Source organism: Lemur catta, chromosome 17 (assembly GCF_020740605.2).
Source record: "Lemur catta isolate mLemCat1 chromosome 17, mLemCat1.pri, whole genome shotgun sequence".
Lineage (NCBI taxonomy): Eukaryota > Metazoa > Chordata > Mammalia > Primates > Lemuridae > Lemur > Lemur catta.
This window is the reverse complement of record NC_059144.1, coordinates 30417473-30440238: the sequence shown is the minus strand read 5'-3', so window position 1 is coordinate 30440238 and position 22766 is coordinate 30417473.

Here is a 22766-nt window from a genome sequence, read left to right as displayed (position 1 = left end):
ACTTCTCACTCTTTTCCCTTCCTTTTTTCTTTCTGGAAAGACATGGGGATTTTATTAAAGTGAATCCTAACACCATATTTGTAGGCTTCCCTAAAACATATTAGGAAAGCACAGTATCAAGTTGACACTTAATCTACAATGTCCAGGCTTCAGAACTTTTAACCTAGTGTGATAACAATACATGAATGTATTTGTGTGTGTGTGCGTGGTGTATGTATGTATGTAAGAATGGACGTATGCCAGGGATGAAATATTAAACTTTTTAATCAGTTTAGCAACCAACACCAGTATTAAATATAGAAAAGAATATGAGCTCTTTTAAACATTAATATATCTTTTAAATACAGTTGAAACTGCATTAACAATCATGAATTCAGTATTGTCCACAATAATATTCAATTGGTGAGTAATGAAAACGTTACATTTTTTTTTTTATTTCAGCTCTTCATGGGGGTACAAAAGCTCAGGTTATATACATTGTCCGTGTCCCGCCCATCCCCCTGAGTCAGAGCCTCAAGCAAGTCCATTCTCCAGACAGTGCGCCTGGCACTCACCATGTAGTCATACCTCCATCCCCTCTCCCCCCATCTCCCCGAGTCAGCACCTTCAAGCATGACCATTCCCCAGACGGTGCGCAACGCACTCATCATGTAGGCATACATCCATCCCCTCCCCCCACCCCCCGTCTCAGTCTGATATCCAATTGGTATCCTTCCCCGATGTGCATTTAGGTGATGATCAGGGAAACCAATTTTCTGGTGAGTACATGTGATGCTTGTAAAACGTTACATTTTTTAAACCATTGCTACCCTAATCCTGAGAAAAGTTTACAAACACACAGGTTGAGGGGTGACTAGCAGAATTCCTCCAAATCAGATCTGCCCTGCCATCTTGCATTATGCTATGGAGATATTTATCTGTGGTTTATCTTTACTCAAGAGTCTAAGTTACAGGTAGACCAGACCAGTAATATGACATATAATATCTGGAAATACAAGTGATATATGCATGCACATGAGTTTTGCTGAATATATTAATAAATGTTAGCCTTTTTAACTAGATTCAGAATAACTACATATGTGCATATTTAATGAAATGTTTGACATGTCAAAAGGGACAATTTTATTTAATATTTTTGTTAATTGTGTATCATGTAAAATATTTTCCATATAAAAATTTCAAGTATTATGAGGAAGAAAATACTCTCAACATTTGAAACTGATCTCATGGTCCTCCCAAGAAATAATAAATATCTTACTTTTTTCTTTTTTTATCATTTTATACCCAAAGAATGTAATATTGATTCAAGAAGATTATTTTAGGATTTGGGACCAATGACAAGATAGAAACAATACAGTAGTTTAAACAGGGGAAATTTACTACTATAAAAATTATCAACTATAGTAAAAGGAGTAAGTACAAAGATATAAAGGAACTCTATATGGTACGTAAGCAGTAAAGGAGAGTATCCACAGAAGGACAAATATGGAAGGGGTTCAAACCTTGGAGGAAAATGTATCGTTCAGCCACAGGACAGCAGAGAAGTTCAGTAGTCTAGCGAGGCTGAAGATGGTCTGAAAATTCTGGTCAAACAATAGGTAAACCCTTGGAGTGCAGGTGAGGGAACAAATGATCAAGAATTGGTGGTGTGGACATGCAGTGGGGGTCCAGGTGCTGGTTAGAACAGAGGGCTTCAGAGCACGTGGGCTACACAGGGAGTCGCAGAGGAAATGGAAGCTCTACGTTGATTCCCAGGGCCCTTGCACAACTGCATGGGCGCTTGCAGGAGATGCCACTTGATGTGTGACCCTCTGTATCACAGGTGGCTGTGTACAGACTGTGTGGGAGCTTTGGTTTCCATGTTGAGAGGACTGTAGGAAGGTTATCACCAGGTAGAGGCTATGAAATCACAGAGGAACTGTGTTCTGACCCTTGCTGGGGTAGGTTCCAATGAGTATCTTTACACACCCACTACCAACCCCTCTCATTGGAAATTGCAGACAGCCTCTTCCTCCTGACATGTTCCTCCAGCACATTCTACTAAGAAAGCTTAACATTGTGCTCACTTTGAAGGAGAAACACTTAGACAAATCCTGTTGTTTATCATAGCGTAATATTGAAGGTTGCATTCAGAGATGAGAAGCAATAAATTAAAAATTGCCACAGTTCCCCACACTGGCTACTTGGCTTCCCCATGAACATTTCTACACATGTTTGAACTTTCTTGCAGCAACACAGTTTTATCCTTTTTGCAAGTGAAGCTCTCATTCTCTTTCCAAATTAGATGCATAGTCCCAATAGTCATTGTGTCCCCTGTAAGCTATTAAATATATTAATTACTCCTCACATTTAGTTTCTGACTCACAAAATATTGTTACCTGAATTTAAATTATAAATTTAACCTCCAATAACTCTTGTATGATTTTTTAATGATAAGAAGGAGAAAGAAGAGGAGAATGATTAATATATACAAATAAACGTAGGCATGCAACAAACATGAATATTTACAAAGCTTCTATAGTCTTCCTTTCTGTAATTGATCACAACTACAAAAGGTCATAGTTGATATCTATGGCAACTTTTATTCACCCATCCCTAGTTCTTTTGCCCTCAGTCAGAACCTCAGCTCTTCTGGGTTCTTTCCATGATAGAGTGACCCACACTTTCATTCCTAAATCATCCTCCTATAATTAAGTTGCTGCAGTTTTCTGCTAACCTTTACTATTGGATACAGAAGCACCAGTTGACACCCTGAGACTCCTATGAGTTCAAGACATAGTCTTCTTATTTCTATTATACAGCAGCAACTCAGTTCATTCTTGGTAATCAAAACCTTTCACTCCAGCCAGTAGGTTAGCTCTTTTTCAGCTCCTTTGTCCACTTGTTTGTTTGGTGGCAGAGGGAGCCCAAAATGGCCAGATGGAAGTCTCGATTTTCAATCTGATGGAGCCATTGCTGTAGAGCCACCATGTCCTCTGGTGGAAGCATTGTCCCCTTGGCTAAGACCTCCAATCCAGCAGAGTTCAAAGTTTCCAGGAGGGGGAAGCAAAAATTCTGCAGGGGGTTATTAGGTAATACAGTGAGAGAAGCCACTTTCACTTCCATGCCTTGATTTCAGGACATGTGTATTCTGACTATGGGAAAAACCATGCCATGCAATGCTCTATGATTCAATGCATAAACTGCACCCTGTAAAACAGAATCACACCCATTCAGGCTGTTATTACCCAATTGACACCATAACTGAGTCTTTAGTAAGCCGTTTCACCTTTCAATTAATTGGCCTACTGCTTTTGGGTGATGAGGTATATGGGAAGGCCAGTTGACCCCAAGGCATGAGCCCAGTGTTTCATTTCCTTTGCTGTGAAATGCATTTCTGGGTCCAATGCAATGTTGTGGGAAACACCATCATGGTAAGTCAGGCATTCTTTGAGTCCATGGATGGTGGTACTAAAAGAAGTATTACCAGCAGGGAACACAAATCCATATCCAGAATATTCATTCCAATGAGGAGGACACATCTTCGTTTTTTCCATGATGGAAGAGAGCCAATTCAATCAATCTGCCACTAGGTGGCAGGGTGGTCCCCAGGGAATGGTGCCATAGTGGGAACTCAGTGTGGGTTTACCAAACTGACAGATTAGACTGCACATTAGGTAGCCAGGTCAGCCTGGGTAGGAGGACATTCCTGCTAAGCCCAGGTAGAGTCTATATCGCTGTTGTCATGGCCACTGTGTTCATCAGTCTGTTGAGCACACGCTGGGGTGGATGGAGAAAGAGGCTGACAGATATCCACAGAGGTAATATTTTGTTTACTTATTTTTCCCCAGCTTTATTAACAAACAAAAATCTATATATTTAAGATTTACAACATGATTTTTTGACATATGTATACATATGTATACATTGTAAAGTGATTAATACAGTCAAGCTAATTAACACATCCATCACCTTCACATAGTACATTTTTGTGGTGAAAACATGTAAGATCTACTTAAATTGTAAGTATACAATACAAGATTATTAATTTCAGTAGATGCCCTTTCATGAGTATCCACATAGGACAAAAATATCTTTACAGCCTGTGTCCATTTTGAGAGGTCCATCTGCATACTTCTTCCCCAAACGTATTTGTTACCAATCTTTCAAGCTTATTCCTTTAAAGTCCCTAACCGTTCAGCCAAACCATTAGCAAGTGCCCATAAATCAGTATAGATCTGCACTCCGGCCACTTCTCATTCCAGACATAGGAGACAACAAATATACTCCATGAAGTTCTGCCCCCGGGAGGATTTTCCTTCACTATTGTCCAGAACCACCCCTGACTGGGGCTGTTAATTAACTTATATCAATTATTTCAGCCCAATCTAGTGTTACATTCCTTCCTTTTTAGTCTAACACTTTTAAACAACATATTCCCCAGGTTTCTGCCAATACATATTAACAAGGTCTTGGTATTTCATTATGGGTTATAGTGGCGGTCACCCCACATCATGCTGAGATTTGACCCTAGTTATGGGCCTAGTGACAATAGGGGGAGGTTGTGATGAGTCTTAAAGAGAATAACCACTATTTTCCAAAGCATCTCACCCAACTAGTTGTATCAAAGGATTTTTACCAGTCTCCGGGAGTACCAGGGGGCAAGCCATTTCTATTGCTATGAGAGGCTCAGAATGGGTTGAGCATTCAGGATTGTCCATTTTACCTGGGTCCAACCAGATGGCTCCATTCCAAATTTTAGAATCTCATTATTTCTCAATTAATAACCTTTCACATAAGAAACTTGGAGAGAGTAAATTGTCATAATATATTTGTAATACAATTGTCACTATAATTCAACAATACTCACAATGAAAAATTATGTTTGATTTTCAGCAACATCGGCCCAGCATTTGCTGAGGGGAAAAAAAAATGTTTTAGGGATGTCTTGGAAGCTTTCTGATTCTCAGACGATGACTTGAAGTAAAAGTTAATGGGCCTTAACTTGTCATTTTCTCTTTGTAAGCACTCAAGTGCACACACACAAAAAAAGGAAACAATAATCCATCCCACACTGCAGCCCTTGTAGTCAAAGTTAAGCATCTTGCATGAGTCCTTTATGTAGCCATCAGACAGGTCAAAATACAAGTTATTTGAGAATAAGATCTGCTATTCTTCCTCCAGAACCAGGGAACAAGGTCCTAAATCGGCAACATGGACTGCCATTTTCAAGCTTGCCACCAAGTCAGGGAGGGGTATAGAGCAAGAGAAAGTAAAAACACTGGAAAACTTTCCTGCCATTTTGAGTTGCCTTTTTACTTTTTTCAGTGTTTGCTTCATTGCTGCAAGCTTTTGCCTGTTTTTCCAGAGGTCTGTCAAAAGTTGATTCTGACATTTTTCCTTGATTTTTGGTGTTTTTCCACCATTTTCATTGATGTCACTCCACCAATGAACATCTTTATTCGTTGTGATGTTCAAATTATTCTTAGTTATTTTCAATTTGCCTCTCTAAGTCCACACTTGTGTGCTTTTCATCAATAACGGTTTGCCTCTTTGACCCTTAGTATTCCCTTTTGTATTATGAAGCCACTTCTTTTTCAGGGATTTGGAGGATTAGAGGTCATATTTGTAAGACAGCACAATATTTGGCATGGAGAAGTTCAATAGTTCTCCATTATGATGGTAATATCATATCGTTTGCATAATGTCTACAGTTGCTTTTATTCCTGAGTTACTTAACACATATTTATTCAGCATCTCCCAGATGCCAGCCACCCTGCTGAGTATGGGAGATACACAACCCCTGCTTCAAAGTGGTCTGTAGCCTAATAACAAAAAGTTAAGTAAATATACAAGTACCATGCTCAGAGGAAGAATGGCAAAGCATGAGGAAAGAGCTTCACTCATAAACCTAATACAGTCTTGAGGAAGATTAGAGAATCCTTTGCAGAAAAAAATGACATTTGAAGTTAGAGTTTGCATAGGTCATGGTTTCTAAAATAACCAGAAATAACAGCAGATACTATCCACGTTAAGGTAAAGAAAAAGAACACTCCAGGAACAGGACAGATCATGTGTAAAGGGCCCTGAACCTGCCAAAGAACATGAAATCTCTGGGAACTTCAAGAGGCAATTTGTTCTACACTGAAAAAAATTGAGAATGCAGAAAGGGGTGACTATGGGAGAACACAATCATGAACTAAATATTTGTTTGATAATTTAAAGATCAGCCATTGATTAATCCATAGAGAAAATTTTACCTAGTGCCAAATATTAGAAATTATGAAAGCTGTATTTTTGTTTACAATGCTATAAAACTGAAAATTTTCATTGGAAGAATAGAAAAAGTGGGATCCTTTAAACTACAAATTATGAAAATGCTTTGCCTTAGGTTTGCAACATGTATACTCATAAATTTTAAAAGAAAGAAGAATAAAAGGAAGGAAAGAGGGAGGGAGGGAAGAAAAGAGGCAGAGAGGAAGGAAGAAGGGAGGAAAGGAGGGAAGAGAAAGAGATGAAGAGAAAAACCCAGGAAGGGAAGGAGGGAGGAAAGAAAAGGAGGGAGGGAAGGAGGGATGGGAAGGGAGAGAGAGAAAGAAGGAAAGAAGGAAAGAAGGAAAGAAAGAAAAAAAGGAAGGAAGGAAGGAAGGAAAGAAAGGAAAGAAAGGAAGGAAGGAAGGAAGGAAGGAAGGAAGGAAGGAAGGAAGGAAGGAAGGAAGGAAGGAAGGAAGGAAGGAAGGAAGGAAGGAAGGAAGGAAGAAAGAAAGAAAGAAAGAAAGAAAGAAAGAAAGAAAGAAAGAAAGAAAGAAAGAAAGAAAGAAAGAAAGAAAGAAAGAAAGGAGAGAGAGAAATGAAAAAAATTCTGATGAGCTTCCATTTGTTCCCTTGATGGAATGTATTTAATTATTTTCCCCCAAGATATCTCCAAGATATGAATGGTAACAGGATGTTTATACCAGAGATAAGACTGGACTAAAATCCTCATTCACTCTGGGAGCTAATAAAAGTAAAGATTTGAATTCAAGTATCACTTTCTCCTAGAAGCACACGAACAAGGAAATGGGGTCAGAAGGGCAGCGACAGTGTTGTAAGCACTTTATCTGAAACATAAACATTACTGGAGTGCATTTTGGACAAAATTACCTCCCTCAGATCTGGGATGTTAGCATTCCTACCCTACTTAAGCACGCCAATTTTACTGTGGCTTTGAGGAGGGCTGGTCAGGGTGCTTGACTGGACACTTGAGAAAAGGATCTTACCTCAAGGACTAATATAACTCAAGCAATTAAAAGGCATCCCACCAAGGAGGACCTCATAAAACCCCAAATCCATGGCACAGAGTCCCTTCCCATAAATATCCCAGGCAAATGGAGCGTCTATCACTCCATTATGGAAGATCATTCAGTCACCTTTCTCTTGTAAACAGACACAGTTAGATACAGAAACATCGAGCATGAACGAACCATGCCCAATTAAGACTTGGCTTTGCCTTGTTGAAAATACCATGGGAACTTCTATTTTTCCCATCACAGACTATAGAATGGATATAAGAGTTGCACTGTCTGAAATCAGATGAAACATTCTATTCTTTTTTTTTTTTTTAATTAAAAAAAGATGAGGAGCAGAAAGAAACCATAAGATAGCCACCTGGAAAACTGGATATATTCTGCATCATATAAAGGTTTCCAGAGATATTTTATGGATAAAAACTATATATAAATAATATCTCTGATTTTAGTACAATGTATCTGGATCTCAGTTCTTGAGTGGAATTTGCTATCCCCAAATCCGCCACGAAACACTGTAACAAAACAGTACCTCTTTGGCTACAGAGACCTCTTCTTTTCAAAATCAAGTTGATACAGCATTAGTCACAATAACCAAAATGTAGAAGCAACACAAGTGCCCATATACAAATGAATGGGTAAGCAAAATTAGCATGTACATACAATGGACCATTATTCACCCTTAACAAAAAGGAAATTCTGATGTATGTTACACCTTGGATGAACATGGATGAACCTTGAAGACTTTTTGCTAAGTGAAATGAACCAAAATGAAACAAAAATGAAACAAAACCAAAATGAAACGAAAGGACAAACACTGTATGATTCCACTCATATGAGGCAAATTCACAGAGACAGAAAGTAGAATCGTATTGCCAGGGAGTAAGGGGAGAAGGGAATAGGGAGTTGTTTTTTAATGGGTACAGAGTTCTAGTCAGGGAAGATAAAAAATTTCTGGAGATGATGGTGGTGAGGGTGGCACAACAATATGAATGTACTTAAATGCTGCTAAACTGGTCACTTAAAAATGGTAAACTAACTTTATTTTATGTGTATCTTACAATAAAAATGATAAAAAAATTTCAAATGAAGTTAATTATGAAATTAATTCTTTACAATTTATTTTGAGATACCACAATTCATCTCCTTTCAAAAAAAGCTATCATGTTATTAACTCAAGAAATTGCCTATTACAACAGTCCCAGCCCGTTTACACTGTTTAGAATGGCACATAAAGTCTTGCCTCGGGGACTGAGACATTTATACACCAAGGGATCACCTGGTTGCCAAACTTACAGCCCTACTAATGGATGAGGAGACAGGATTTGTTCTAAAACCCAAACTTTGCAAAGCTGTAAATTGGTTGCGAGTGTTGCTTCCAGCAGCAGTAGCCAAAAAATTGCCCGGCCAGTATGATTTTTGCTCATTTTGTCTGTTTCTAACTCATTCTAGAAATGCTTCTTCTTGGAACTCTCTCTTTTGGATTAGTAGCTTTGGTTAACCAGTCATTTTACTTGATGTAAAATATGGATGTTCTAGGAAAGATGAGAGCAAGCAAATAAATGAGGGTTTTGTCAAGGGAGGGCAAAAACTGCCTAGAATAAAAATACAAATTAAAATCTAAAACACGCTGCATTTTACATTAGGAAAGACAGGAGAGTTTAAGTTTTTCAAATACTTTAGCTTCAGTGGGCTTTAAATTGCATTTTTAATGTCTAATTTTTATTTATTTATTTTATTTTTTTTTTGCCACATGCTTCCTACAGACACTAGTTAGAGAGGAGTCATGTTTAAACAGCCCCAGCAATGAGGGGGATTGAGAAAGTAGTAAACACATGCAGCCCATCTCCATCATGCCTTGACTTTATGTAAAGATCCGTACACATGTTGAATGCTTGCAAAGGTTTGGTAGAAATATTATGCTAACATTGGGACAAAAATCTAGATTTTGCCCTCAAACCGATATCAATTCTTTCCTCCTGTTTACATTAGTCTAAAACTTTTCTCCCCTGAATATAACTGTGCAGTATCTCTTATGTGGTCCCATTCTCAACCTTAGGGGAGTAACTCAATGTGGAATCACCTACTGCTTTTTCTACCTAAGAGCTTCAGAGACAGGAGACCTGAAGACAGGGTACATAGAAAGATGTCACACAGGATAATAACTCCCGGAATTTGTCATTCTAGTTAAAAACAACAACAACATCAACATACACTCTGGCTGTCAGTCATCACACAATACAAAGGCAGCCCACTACTCAACAAAATGCTGGTTCTTTTACATTGGAGTAATCAAGTCCCCTGGAGTAGTTTCTAGCTTAATAGAAAGAGAAAAGGCTGGGCGCGGTGGCTCACGCCTGTAATCCTAGCACTCTGGGAGGCCAAGGCGGGTGGATCGCTCAAGGTCAGGAGTTCGAGACCAGCCTGAGCAAGAATGAGACCCCGTCTCTACTAAAAAAATAGAAAGAAATTATCTGGCCAACTAAAATATATATAGCAAAAATTATCCAGGCATGGTGGCTCATGCCTGCAGTCCCAGCTACTCGGGAGGCTGAGGCAGTAGGATCGCTGAAGCCCAGGAGTTTAAGGTTACTGTGAGCTAGGCTGACGCCACGGCACTCACTCTAGTCCAGGCAACAAAGAGAGACTCTGTCTCAAAAAAAAAAAAAAAAAAAAAAAAAAAAAGACATAAGAATGCTTCCAAATTAAAGAAGAAAAACAAGTTTAAATTAATACATTGACAAATATATGATCAATGAAGAGAGACTGTGGAAACACAAGTATGTATAGCATCAAGGAGAAAAATGAGGTGGATACTTTAAAATAGACTCATTATGTTTTGGTCAGACTTCCTCCATTTTTTGTGTCTCTTATTTGGTAAAATTTATTGATTTTCATGATACAGTATTAGTGTAAATTCACTTGATAAAATGGATGGTGAGTGATAAATATGAAAGCAAAGATAGTTGCTGCAATAGACTCATGATATGAGACACATAAAGAATCCTGCTTTGGTAATTTATACAATTACTTGAAAATAAATAAAAATATTAAGCCTCTATTCTTATAATAAAAATGAAATAGAAACAACTAAATATCCTTAACTGAAATTCAGACAAAACAATTGCTTCCTTAAAATACTTCGATTTCTAAAAATATCTTTCACCTTTTTCCTATGACATTTAAGTAGCCAAAAAAAAATTTTAAAGCCAATATGATGATATTAATAGCTATTTTTGAGTATTTGACTCCTGTTTTAGTTAAAAATAGGTTTAAAATATTTTGTTATCTCATTGATGCTGTGCTTGTGTTCTATCCTCTAAAATCTCTTCAGGATAGGAAAGCTGTCTTTTTTCAACTAAACTTGACCCAACAGGATGTGTGAATGCTACCTGTTAGGACAAACAGTTTAGGCAATTAAACATCTAGGGGTGGGGAACCTGCCGCCTCAAGGGTACACAGGGCCCTCCAAATCTCCAAGTGTGGCCCCTAGAACTAATCCGAACTTTAACAAACCCTTTATTAAAAGGATTTGCTCTGTAAAATTTGGATTCAGTCAAAAGGCCACACTCAAGGATTCAGGAGGCCACATGTGGCCCCATCTGATGGCTTGGTCTGGGAATTCAACTGGCTGTTAAATAATCATCTAATTGAGAGTGTGGAGGGGACACTGGGGAATCAAGCAGGAATAACTCTCCTGCGTCTGAAATTGAGATGAATTATGTGCCCATAAAATATGAGACGGATATCAAGTTACTCATTATGCTACATGAAGAATCAAGGAAACAGAGTAAGCAGTGCAGCTAGTTAAGAGAATCCATAAAATTAAAGCTCATCTGTTTGAAAATCAACTTCGGCTAGACAGAGAATACCTATCATTACAAGTACGGTAGGTAAATTGTGATTGGAGTGGAATGTATTTGTATGGCTAGTCTTAGCCGATATAATGTCTTTTCATAAATTTTCACAAATTAGGCTCTCTAAACAACGCTGATTAGGTTTATTCTCTGTAATTATCTTGGTGGTAGAACAACACGAGATACATTTTCACAAATGTGGCAGGGTAGGGTGGGGTTGCAGAAGGCCACTGTTGAGGTGCAACGTGGCCAGACAGGGTAAGTGACTCACATGCTTCTCTACATAAGGTCATTTCGGATTGGAAATTTGGGAAACATCAGGTATAAAGAATGAGGAGAATATATTTATTTCTTGCTTTTCTACTCCAGACTAGACCCTGATACTCTCATGACCTTGTTGCTTTGGAAACTCCCAGGATAAAAGAGGAAACACTCATTGACTTCTTTTTACATGGGCCCTGGGCTTCCTCCCCTATTCTGACGAGCTTCCGATACTGAGAACCAATTGGATCTGGCTCAGGTGACATCAATTGTTCTAAATATTTCAAAAAAATTAATGTCAGCATTTCTCACAGGTCTGGAATTTCCCACCAATTTCTAAAAAACTGGCAAAGGAAACTCAGAGTTGGGAAAATATTCTCCTTCAAGGGTAAACTTCCAATAGAATATTAGCTAGCTACATTTGTACCCAGACTTACTAAACCAACAGAAAGGAAATCTAGAGAAATACAAGAATGTGTGCACAACATGTATGCATATCCACACGTATAAGTATAGTTTGAAAACAGGAAAACATGACATTTTGGTTAAGAGACATTGGAAACATTTGATAAATAATAATAATAAAGACATTGTTTTGTTTTAAAATAAAAACAAAGATGATGAAGATGGTAGTAACCACAAAAACATGCATACTCAGGAACTGGTTGCCCACCTGGTCCCCCAAGTTTGGGTTATCTTTTCTCCATACCCACCATGTCCAATCAGCACTGAGTCCTGTAGATTCTACCATGCAGCATCTCTCTAATTAGTCTACTTCTAGACATCCCACCACCACTTTGTATAAACCACATACATATCCTATTAATGTCTGCAGCAGTGTCTTAGGCCATTAGGGCTGCTATCACAAAATACCATAGACCGGGTGGCTTGCAAACAAGAGAAATTTATTTCTCACAGTTCTGGAGGCTGGAAAGTCCAACATCAAGGTGCTAGTAGGTTCAGTGTTTGGTGAGGGCCAACTGCATGGTTCACAGAGGGGGCCTTCTTACTGTGTCCTCACATGGTGGAAGGGTAAACAAGCTTTCTTGGTCACCATTCATGAGGGTGGAGCTCTCATGACACATCAACCCCCCAAAGCCCCACCTGTTAATACCAATACATTAGTGATTCAGTTTCAACATATAAATTTTGGGGCAGACACAAACATTCAGTCCATAGCAAGCAGCTTCACTCCTATTACCCAGCTGCCTCACTCCTGCCAGAGGGTCTCAACATGGTATCTCTTTTGTATCAAACCCGACACACAAGGAAGGCCCACTGTGACATAATTGCTACCACTGCCACTGCCTTTTTCTCTCTCTCCCTCGCACTCTGGCCTCCGGCATCTTTGCCTTGGCTCAGACACAAGTTCTCACCCATTTCTGTGTTTGTGCAAGCTCTTCCCCTGCCTCCCAACACCCTAACTCCCTTTCTTCCCCTGGCTCATTCCTACATTTCCTTTCCAACCCGGCTTAGTCATCATCAGTATTGGGGAGCCCTCCCTGGTCCCTTGATATCCATGCCAGGCTATGTTTGCTGCTCAGAAACACTCCTATGATACCCCACTAGACTGTGCATTCTGTGAGGGCACATCCCGGGTCCCTGTTGACTTTTCAACAAGTTTCTACAGGCAAGTGGTTAAGAATCCCTGCTTTGGGGTTGGTCAGATGTGGATATGATTCTCAACTCTTCCATTTTTGCATGTTGCTTAATTTCTCTGAGTCACAGTTTCGTCAGCAACATGAATAATAATAATATCTTACAGTTGTTAGGCTTGAATGAATTAATGGGTTTAATTTACCAGGGAAGGGGGAGATTCCTTAAAAGGAATTGGCTCATGCAATTGTGAAGGCTGACAAATCCCAAGACCTGTAGTCAACAGGCTGGAGACCCAGGAAAGCCAATGTTATATCAGTTCAAATCCGAAGGCCTGAGACCCAGGAAAGCCGATTTTAATTCTGAAAATGAGCCACGTGGGTGACCTGAGACCAAGGTGGATAATGATGAGCTGAAAGCTGTAGTGGAAGTGAATCCATCTCAACCTACGCATGAATTAGCAGCAAGGTTTGACATCACTATTCCAACAATATTGACCATTTGAAACAAATTGGCAAGGTAAAGAAGCTGGATAGATGGGTTCCGCATGCATCAAACAAGCATCAAAAGAGAAATCTCCTAGAAGCTTGCCTTTCTTGTGTCAGTACATAAAGGTGAACTATTTCTACACCATATTGTTATGTGTGATGAAAATGAATTCTTTTTGATAATCGCAAGCATTCGGCACAATGGTTGGATAAAGAAGTGCCAAAACACAGTCCAAAACTGAATATTCATAAAAAAAAAAAACCAATTGTGTCTGTTTGGTGGTCCAGCACTGGTATTATCCACTACAGCTTCATGAAACCTGGTCAATCAATTATAGAAGATGTCTACTACAACCAACTGGACAAAATGAGGAGGATACTTGTAATTAAGCAGCCGAGATTGGTCAATAGAGACAGGCCAGTCCTCTTGCAAGACACCACATGTTGCACAAACAACATTGCTCAAACTACAGAAGCTGTACTTGGAAACTCTCTGTCATCCACTGTATTCACCAGACCTTGTGCCAACTGACTACCGCTTCTCCCAGGCTTTGGACCACTTTTTGCAAGGAAAAACATCCAATTTTCAACAAGCTGTGGAAAACGCCTTTTGTGATTTCCTCACCACTTGCTCTCCAGGCTTCTTTGCTGCTGGCATAAACAAGCTACTCTAAAGATGGCAAAACTGTGTCAATAGTTCAGGTGCATACTTTGAGTAATTGTCCTGCTTCTTGAATGAGATACAATACATTCTTGAATGAGATGAATACAACTTTTGATCGAAAATTGAACATTTCATATTTAATGACCTAATATTAAGTAAACTTATCACAGCTTCCAAAGATCAATGTATAAAGATGTATTGTTTTCAATTTATTAGCAACAAAAATGATAAAATGAAGTTTATAAGATGCCATTTAATCATAGCCTTAAAAGTCAAATGGATTAGAATCATGGATTAGAATAATGCTAATGAAAACTGTGTTTCACCTCTACACAGAAAAAAATGAAAAAATAACAGTAAATGGAAAAATATATGCCCTATTCAAACATTCAAACACTCAAATTATTGTACAGATTCAATTCAATCCCAATCAAAATCCCCTCAAATTTTATGACTGTGTGTATTTATGTATGTGTATTAAGAAACTAATTTTGAAATGTATATTGAAATGCAAAAGTTCAAGAATATGTAAGGCAATTTAGAAGAACAAATTTGAAATCCTTACACTACTGTATTTAAGGATATTATTAAGCTACAATATATAATATAGTGTGGTATTAGCACAAGAATATACAAATAGACTTACGTAACAGAATAGAGCATCCAGAAACAGACTCCCAATATACGAACATTTGTTTAAGACAAAGTCAGTACTGCAAAGTAGTGGGGAAAGGATAATCTTTTCAATGAAGTGTGTTGGATTAACTGAATATTTATATGGAAGAAAATGAATTTTGATCTACATTCCACACTATTAACAAAGACATGCCAGATATATTTCAGATCCCAATGTGAATTGTAAAGCAATAACACTCTCAGACAAAAACATAAGAGAATATACTTGTGATCTCACAGTATGCAAAGATGTCTTAAACGGGATGCACTAACCACAGAGGGAAAAGCATAGATAAGTTTTAGACTACATTAAAATTAAAAACTCATTCTCATTAAAAGACACCACCAAGAGCATGAATAAGAAAGCCATAGAATAGAAGAAGATACATTTAATACATATAATTGATAAAAGGCTTGTATGCAGAACATATAACAAGTTCCTACCAACCTATAAGAAAAAGACAAACTACCTAATGCACAAGTGGGCAAGAGACGCATTTCACAAAAGAGGATACCCAAATGACCAAAATGGGTATATAAAAATATGTTCAACATCATTAGTAATCAGGGGAATGCAAACTAGAACCATAATGCAGTAACATTACATACCCACTAGAATACCTAATATTAAAAGCCAAGCTAAATTTTTTTGTTTCTGTTTTCAGTTCTCTGGCTAATTTTTTCTATTTTTAGTAGAGATGGGGTCTCACTCTTGCTCAGGCTGGTCTCAAACTCCTGACCTCTAGCAATGCTCCCGCCTCAGCCTCCCAGAGTGCTAGGATTACAGGCGTGAGCCACTGTGCCTTAAGAATCAGCTTAATTGATATCTTCCAAGGCTGCTTTTCTCCTCCCCAAGCTATGTTTTCCTCCTTTATGTTCTCATTGTGATTTTTCTATCTGTATGATAGAACTTACTATCTCTTGTAAATTTCTGGTAACCGGTTTATCTCTTTGCCCCAAAAGCCTTGAATTTTGAATTTCTCAGAGGTTCACAACCCGTAGCTTTCTCACATACACAAAAAGATTCAACATGAAGTATACCACAATAAATCATTGAAATATTAAAAATTGTAGCAAGAAGCAACTTGAGGAGAGTCAACATTATATGAACATACAGTGTTTTGTATATATTGAGCTTTTGTGTTATAGTAATACATCAAAACTGAAGGAAAATTCACATGACTTTAGTTGAGCAACAAAAGGCCAAATGAACAAGGACTCATGAAGAGAATAATAAATTCTCTTTATTTATATCTTTTTTTCACTTTGATTGGAGATTTATAGAAAGCTTTGAAACAAAGCTTACAAGTTAAAACAGTTGACCTAATGCATTCCCTCAAGTTAAATTTAAACGTTCTCCATTTTGAACATCTACTTAATACTTTAACAAGCCACTGAAAATAACGTCTCTTAAAAATTTCTAAAGCACAATTATAGTCTACTTTAAATAAACACAGTAATGACAGCCCAGATTTATCCACAGAAAAAATAATACACATACAAACACATTATAAATTGATGCTTAACAAACAATTCACCGTAAGATTTCTTCATACAACAAACTTTATTATCACTCTAAAATGTGGTTTTGTTAAAGAAAAAAATGATTTAACCACAACTTCTCCAGAATATGGTAATTACAAAAAGTTAGAGATACCAGCCCAACCAACCAATCTCACCTAGAAATGAAAATACTGGCTTGTGTCAGCATTTAAATATTTAAACCTGTCCCAGTCTGCTTATGTTTACCACAAACTTCAGCGATGAGGCTACATTAAGGGGAGAAATATGCTATTTTTAAATAAGACCAATTGCTCTATTAAAGTCTTTGGAGAAAAATATTAGCATGTTTTATGCAGCTTGGAAAAGCTCTTTGGAGATATTTTATGTAATACTCAACTCAAAACCATTTTATGTGATTCCCCTAAAGACACAGCAAAAACAATTTGCAAGAAACAGAAAGGTTAGGAGTTTTGTTTTCAAAAGTTCAAAGATTAGCTGCTGCTAATTCTCATTTATTGGCTTTCTGCTACTATGTTATTATCTTCTTGGTTTGCACAAGAGTTTCATTTATTCATTAAACTCCATAAGTAGAATGTATTATATGGATAGAGAAAGAGGAAGATAGATATGAGAGAGAGAGAGAGAGAGAGAGAGAATGAGCGCTAACATACAGTAGAAAAGGACTGAAACAAAAAGGAGTTGAAAAGATGCAGAGAATGAGAGACAGAGTGAAAGAACAAAAAAGACAGAGAAAATACATAATAAACCATGAGTAGATAGACCACAGTCCATATATATATATGCATATATATATGTGTGTGTGTGTGTGTGTGTATATATATATATATATGTAGTCTACAGACTAGTTTTATATTGCTGTGATAAGAAATTATCACAAACTTAATGGCTTAAAACGAAAAAAAATATTAACTTACAGTTTTGTAAGTTAGAAGTCTGACATGGTATCACTGGGTAAAAATCAAGATGTTAGCAAGGCTGGGATACTTTCTCAAGGCTCTAGAGGAGAATCTGTTTTCTTTCTCATTCAGGTTCTTGGTAGAAATCTGTTCCCTATGGCTGTAGCCGGAGGTCCCCATGTCCTTGCTGGGAACTATTGAGAGCTGTTTCCAGCTACTTAGAGGCCATCCGCATTCTTTGGCTTGTGGTGCCTTCATCCGTAAGCCAGCAATGGCAAGTTGATTCTTTTTAATACCTTATCTCTCAGACTCTGACTTTCTTCTCTTCTGCTTTTAAGGGCCTACGTGACTGCATCATCCCACCCGAATACTTCCGTAGAGTAGAATTCCAAGAAACAAATGCAGAATATATGAAAGATACAGATTCAAAATTTGGCAATCAACTTAGTGATAATTGTTTCAGAAAAAAAAAATATTTTCAATGGGTGCTAAAGTTACTGGGTAATGAGAAGCAAGATATTTATACAGTCTCAAGTATCTCCCCTCAAGATATTTAGTAACTACAAGGGGAAAAATAGTAACTTTCGTGCAGAGAAATCTGACAGTCACCACCTTAAACAAATGATCAAATTTGTCATCACCAATATTTAGACAAATAACCATCCTGTGCCTCTGATATGATGCACTGAGGACACAGCATTCTGTCTGTGGAATTCCTTCCACAAATCTTAACAAAATTTTAGTTATGAGGAAGCATCAGACAAGCCCAAATTGAGAGATATTCTATGAAACAAATGGTCCATACTCTTAAAAATACCAAGGCTATTAAAAAAAAAACCAAAAAACCAGAACTGTTCAAGAATGAAGGAAAAGAAAGAGACAGAACCAATCATTACAACAAGTTATCCGGCATTAGGACCTGGATAAGGAAAACTCACTTATTTTGAAATAAAGAAAATTATTGAAACAATTAGCAAAATTTGAATGAGTTCTATTCAGTAGAGACGACTCTTACATTAAGGATGGTTAAATTGATTATTACCCTGTGGCTGTGTAAAAGAATATCCTAGTTTTAAGAAATATACACCAATGTTTAGGGGTAATGGAATACTATGTATTACTCTCAACTGATTCAGAAAAAGTATAAATATGCATGTAGATAGATAAAATGGTAAAGAGAATCTGATGTTAGGTTAGTCTGTGTGGATGCTCCCTGGTCCCCCAGTTCCCAGTGTCAAGAATGAGTAATGGTAACTGAGTCGAGCCAATGATGGAATGATCACAGACACAGAGCAATTTTATACAAACAGTTTATCACATAAAAGAAAGAATGAAAGCACAGAAGGAAGCTACACAAAGTGAAAACACGTTCCAGAGAGAGTGGAGTGGGTCAGTGTCCACAAATGGAGAAAGACCCCAAGGTCTGAGCATGTGCTGCCTTTTATAAGCTCACTTTGTCCCGTCTTTCTCCAGGCAGGATTGGTGGTGGTTTCCTGCCTTTGGGGGTGATTGACAGGTTGGTATTATATAACCAGTTACATAACAGGTTACATAACAGGGTAGGTTATATAACAGTTTCCTTACCATACATGTGTCTTCCCAGAATTCTTCATGAAGCTCAACCCATGCCATGCTAATTAGATGGTAATGAGCTCTAGATCAGTTAATGGTTACTAGGAACTTTTTACTATGTATATTCCCACCAGGGAACAATTTCCAGCTGCAATTTGGTTCCTAGCTATAATTTGGTTCCTGCTCTTTGCCTTTAGCCATTTCTTTGCCAACTGTTTACCCTCCACCAGACCTAACAATAAGATATTAAAATGTAGAGAATCTGACTAAAGGGAATATCAGGAGGACTGATTTTTTTCTGATTTTTCAGTTTCATGTAAGTCTAAAATTATTTCAAAATAAAAAGTCTAAAAATAAATCATTAAAGAAGGTGTTTGTTATTTTCACTCTACAAAATTACAATTTTAAAATAAATACCATTGGTTTGATATATTTGGAATTAAAGATACTCCATCTTTTAGTTAGCAACCAGAACCTTGCTATCTACCAATGGGAGATGACTGAAAAATTTTTTATCAGGAAATTTACTATGGCAATAGTTTAGTCCTTATAATTTATAAACAAAAAGTTAGTGGTATTTGTATGGGAATATTTTCAAAGGAAGTTGAAAAATGTGGGTGTACTTGGGAGCAAAACAAGCTGATAGGCTTTGAGCAGAAAGAGTAGACACAGAGTTAGAGTTCTGCTGTAGAATCAGAGCATAAAGCAATGTTTTTCAATTGCAACCACTTTGAAGTTTACAAATATGGAAAAGAAAAAATGTCAATTAAAGCAAAATGTAGCAGGTGAGTCAGGCACATGAGAACATCTCTAATCTAAATATATTTTTTAAATCCCTTTAGCAGTCTCCTTCACTTTATTCATGGATACTAGTGTCTTAAATGGAATGTGCCCTGGAGATTTATTAAATCATTATGTATACCATTCAGAAAGAGATCAAAAACACCAGGCGCTGGCAAAAAATATAAAGCAACTAGAACTCTTACAAATTGCTGATTTAAGAATGTAAAATAATACGACCACTTTAGAAAACTGTTCGGCAGTTTCTAATAGAGTTAAACATACACTTGCCCTATGACCTGTCATTGCGCCCCTTAGGCATTTACGCTGGAGAAATGAATGCATGCATGTTCCACAAATTAACTTGCACATGAATATTCACAGAAGCACTATTTGTAAGAGCCTCAAACTGGGAGAAAAAAAGAATTCAAATGTCTAATAATAGGAAAATGAATAAGCAATTGTGGTATATTCATACAATGAAGTTATATAAATGAATTTCATACAATGGAATATTCATACAGTGCAATATGTATGCAGGAAATCATCAATAAATAAAGATAAACAACTGAAACATGCAGTGGCCTAGATAAATCTCGCAAATATTATACTGAGCCAAAGAAGCCATACCAAAAAAAAAAATTGTTTAGAAAGGGTGTAAAATATATCATTCTGCCTGATGAAATTCAAGGAAAAAAAACTAATTTATGGTGATAAAAAAGAATACTGGTTGACATTGAAGGGAAGTTCAGCTTCAATCAGAAAAAGTACAAAGGATTTTCTAGGTTTATGGAACTGTCCCTTGTGATCTGTGTGACAGAGATGAACATTTATGGTCATCCATCAAGCTGTATACTTAAAATTTCTGCATTTTACTGAATGTAAATTAAATTCCAATAAAGTACTGTTAACATGAATAAAAACCTGTGAAATTCTAGCCACAAGCTCTTTGCACCGCCACTCACTCGCCCTTATAACAGTTAGCAAGCAAGACCCTTTACCCACCTCACACACTCACCTAGTAAATTAGGGAAGTTCTACATTTACAAGAAGTTTCTGTCCATTGGAAAATTTACTATTATTTCTTTAAGAAGTCCTGGCTTATGGACTATCTGAAGAACTGACTGTAACATAACCAAATCACCTCGATTCTTTATTGGAAGAAAGGGTTTGAAGAGCTGTGACTCTTTTCACAACTGGAAACATACATTCCCCAAGTTGCTTTTAAACCTCATCTGGCCCGCGTGGCAAGGACCCCTGTGGGTCTCCGGAACAAGTGCCCGACAAGGTGGGTTTCTGGGCAAAGTCAAAAACACAGGAGCTCCTCTCATTGAAATATTTGCCTAGAGATATTTCTGTGCCTGAGAACGAAATGCAAATTTGTTTCCAGTAGCCTGAGGTGGGATAGTGGTTTTTATGGTTTTGCTTCAAAACCTGATGAAAATTGGGAGTGAGTTCATCTCTTTTTATAAGGTTATTTGGTGAGGTTTTCCAACATGATCTAATCTTGCCCTGGAAAATGAACTAAAAGATGTTGACTGGATATTAGGAATGAGTTCACTAGCCCCACTTAACAACTATCCAAGTGGATGTCTTCATGGAAGTCTCCCGGCTGCTTCTGTCCCAGCTGGGTTCAGGGACCTCCCCTTGACTTCAGAGGGACTTCCCAGTGCAGAACAGGGAAGAATCACATCCAAGGTCTTTCGTATTTTAAGTGTGCTTGTCTTTCCATTACCTACCCCTACTTTCAGAGCTGTGTAATTTAACTTCCCAAATTAAGACCAGGTTACAAACCAATAACCTCTGTTCACTCTCAGACACAATCTATTGTGCTGGAATTAAAAACACCAACACAATTTTTAATTGAAATGACATAGGTGGGTTGTACTAATATTAAACCTTTCCAAAGCACACCTGATTAAAGTGAAAATCAGTCACACTGGTCTAATAAAATTAACCAACTTCCATAGTTAAAGGGAAAAAAATGGAAGGAATCTGGCTGGATAATATTTTGCACGCTGATTAGTAAGTTCACATTCAATAAGGTGAGCAAAGATCTTTTATGGATATTTTTACACTTGGTGTTTGTGTTTGCTAGTTAAATAAAGATTGACTTCAGTGCCCACGTTCTTCATGAAATTAGATAAAATGAATGTTTAATAGTTCCTGACTCCCAAAAAGTTTGGAAGTCATAAGAAATAAATAATATTAAATGTTAAAAATAATATTAAGACAACAATAACAAAAACCTGATAAGTATTTACATAACTATAAAAAAAGGTTAAAAATACTAAATAGATGTAGAATTAAGGAATAGTGAGTTTAGAGTTTGTCAGAAAAGTCTTACAGGAGAAGGTCAAGTTTTCAGCTGGGCACCGACAGAAAAAAGGAACTTTTGATTCTCAGGCCAGTTTCTTTCTCTGAGAAGATTATCTTTAGGACCATGATTTTCAATGGGGTGCAATTTGCCATCGCCCATGCTGGGGACACTGACATTGTCTAAAGACATTTTTTGCTGTCAACAAAGAATTTTCAGGTCCAAAATGTCAGTAGTCAAAAAACACTGTTTAGGATAATTCAGAACTGCTCTATCCATAATCTAAGACACATTGGCTTTTACAGCTTTGTTGCTCAGGGACCTCAACAGGGAGGGAGCATTACAAATAGTGCTTAAGACTTTTTAAGAGCAGATTGAAACAAATTTTTAAAAGAAAGCACAAATCTCAAAAACTGCACTTAACTCCCGAACCACTATTTCTCAAATTACATGCTAAAATATACTCAAAAGAGAGCCAAACTGAGGAAAAGATCTTCTCAACACAAAAGCCACATTTTTCCAAGTTTTTGGTAGTAGATAATATACTTCTTTATTGATATGATAAGCCAAATTAATTACTCAGAACCTATTTTTAAATGATTCTGGTGTATGATCTAAAAGATATTTATTGAGAGAGATGTTTTTGTTCTCTCCACTACCAAAAATGGAATATTATATATATTTAGTTATTGTTGTATAATATTTGTACCTATTTATGGGCACATGTGATATTTTGTTACATGCATACAATGTGCAACGATAAAGTCAGGGTATTTGGTACATGTATCACCTCAAGCATTTATCATTTCTAAGTTCTGGGAACATTTCAAGTTCTTTCTTCTAGCTATTTTGAAATATACAATATATTGTT